This window comes from Gymnoscopelus braueri (genome assembly GCF_963280865.1).
Source record: "Gymnoscopelus braueri genome assembly, chromosome: 14".
Taxonomy (NCBI): Eukaryota; Metazoa; Chordata; class Actinopteri; order Myctophiformes; family Myctophidae; genus Gymnoscopelus; species Gymnoscopelus braueri.
In genome coordinates this window covers 48,237,376-48,239,875 of record NC_137619.1, presented here as the reverse complement: position 1 = coordinate 48,239,875, position 2,500 = coordinate 48,237,376, and the positions used below count along the sequence as shown (strand labels likewise).

Here is a 2,500-nt window from a genome sequence, read left to right as displayed (position 1 = left end):
ATAATTAATGACAAACTTTAGGAAAGGAAAAAAATTAAGGGATATTAACTTGTGACCCACGAAAATGGATCCGCGGCCCACAAATGGGTCCCGACCTACGGTTTGGGAAACAGCACTATAGAGCGTCCCTTTGGCAGGGTGGCAGTCATTGAAATGCCATTAATGGAAGGTGTGACAGGCAGGCAGGCAGAGCGTCTGGGACAGAGCTGCCTGCCTGCCTGCTATTCAGACGGAAACACAGGCTCTTAAAGGATAGGAAAGTACTTCAGGAATGTGGCGCGTAGGCCAGGCTTGAATTCTAAAGTTAGCAACAGTTGAGTCCGGCCAAAGTCAATCGCACTCGAGCAACGACTATAATAAGGTTGTGATATTATGAAGGAAGCTGGTCAGTGGTTCTGCCACACGGCTAGACCTCTGCTAGCCTGTTGGCACAACGTCAGGCAGCTGGTGGACTGGGAAACAGTTGGCTACTAGTGTTGTTGTTGTTGAATGTTGGTGTGTGTGTGTGTGTGTGTGTGTGGGGGCGCAGAGGGGCAGCATAAATGACCACTTCAAAATCAGCTTTATTGTCACATCACAGGTCTACAGGTGTAAACAGTTTTTCACGTTACTTTGTTCTTGCATGTTATTTACAGCATCGTGTAACATTAGTTTTTGAACTTTACCTTACCTTACTGTACCTGTAAAGAGGAGGGTGCAATTATAAATTCATCTTCACTTACCCTAGCGTCCCTTTTCTAGGGTGAACATTCTGTGAAAAATAGCAGATGTACAAGCTTACAACACGTCGTGTCGTGAGCTTGTAGATCGGCTATTGTTTTGCTGCAGATATTTAGCGTAGAGCGAAAACAGCATAGGGAGCCTAGTATGGACCCCTGGGGAACTCCGGTCAACTAAATATATGGTTGAACCACTAGTGTCCCCTGATCTGGGTCAAACATTCTGTGACGCGATGGCAAAGACATTTTGGTTGTTGACGGGAAAAAGGAGTGGAGCTTTGCGGGACCCGGTCGACCAAGTATATAGGGTTTAAGTGGATAAATCAGTTGGCTAATGTTGTTAGGACTGTGAACTGTGCTCTTTGTCAGGCTGGAGATGTTTGGATTGAGCACCAGGTGGTCGTCACAGAGATGGAAGAGTCACTATACAGTGAAGCTGCGTTTTGGGGGGGTTGCAGGGTGACCAGTTTTGCTAATCTGTGCTCTTGTAATCTGCTCATTACAGCTTGTGTTGAGTATTGATCTGAAATCTCATCTCCCGAAAAGCTGGACAGTTGGCCGGGTCTGGGTCATTCAATCTGCCTAGTGTCTGTCTTCTTCTTCTACCACACACACACACACACACACACACACACACACACACACACACACACACACACACACACACACACACACACACACACACACACACACACAAACACACACAGAACCTGAGATAGCATATGGATTCATCTATTAAAACTCTTAAGGGTAATGTGTCGAAATTGACCCTTTTCGGTTAAATGACGTATGTTGCCGTACAGAACCTGCAATTATGTCTCATTCTAGAAGTGTGGTCCACATCCCACTTGATTGATTGAAACCTTTATCTATTCTCGAAAAGAGCTTTGAGGTTTGCCCTACTTTGCAGCGCTGTCGAGATCACACACACGCACGCGCACGCACACACAAATCCACAATTAAACCCAAACTGAAAACTAGTAAGTTAAAAACAGTTACATAGTGAGGTAGGGAGAGTTAATAATAATATCTGGGATTTATATAGTGCTTTTCTAAGTACTCAAAGACGCTTTACATGTGTGTGGGGGCCAGGGGAGAGGACAAAAAAACTATTTTATTGGGAAAACTCAGAAAAGCAAAAGATAAGAATTAAAAGCAATAGAACACCAAAAATAACGAGTTGAAATCAAAGTCAACCCGGAAATTAACTATTCTAAACAGGTGGGTTTTCAGGGCGGTTTTTAAGGTAGGTAGGGAGGGGGCGTCACTTGGGTACCTCCAGAAGGCCGGCGTCACTGGACGTGTGATAGTGAGCAGGCGGGCAGGCTGAGTTTTGAACATATTGGGAGTTTATTGAGGACTTTGGAGGTGATGCCATGGAGGGGGCTGTTGCAGTAGTATAACCGGGATGAAATAAAGGCGTGGATGAGTGTTTCGGGCAGCAGAGGTTGTCAGGGAGGGCCGGGCAATGTTCCTAAGATGGAAGAAGGCTGTTTTGACAATGTGGTTCACATGGGGGAGGAATGAAAGGGTAGGGTAAAAAAATATTACGCCTAGGTTGTGGACGCGGGTGGAGGGTGTGACGAAGGGAGCTGTCGATGTTAGTTGAGAGCAGGTTATTTAATTTTCCAGATAGGATATTGTGGCATTAATCTTTAGCGTGAGTTGTAGATTACTCCATGAAACTGGAGCATTAAAACAGAAAGCAGATCTTCCCGGTTCAGACTGAACATGTGGAGCCTCAAGTGTGTAAGTCAGTGGTTTGAGCGGGTCTGGTAAAT

General features: G+C 45.3%; 1 protein-coding gene across 2 annotated transcripts in view; it reads left to right on the top strand.

The window, feature by feature from the left end:
- The window catches only part of lzts2a (leucine zipper, putative tumor suppressor 2a), a 42,963-nt gene that overhangs the window by 9,139 nt on the left and 31,324 nt on the right, over positions 1-2,500 (top strand). The window lies entirely within an intron of this gene.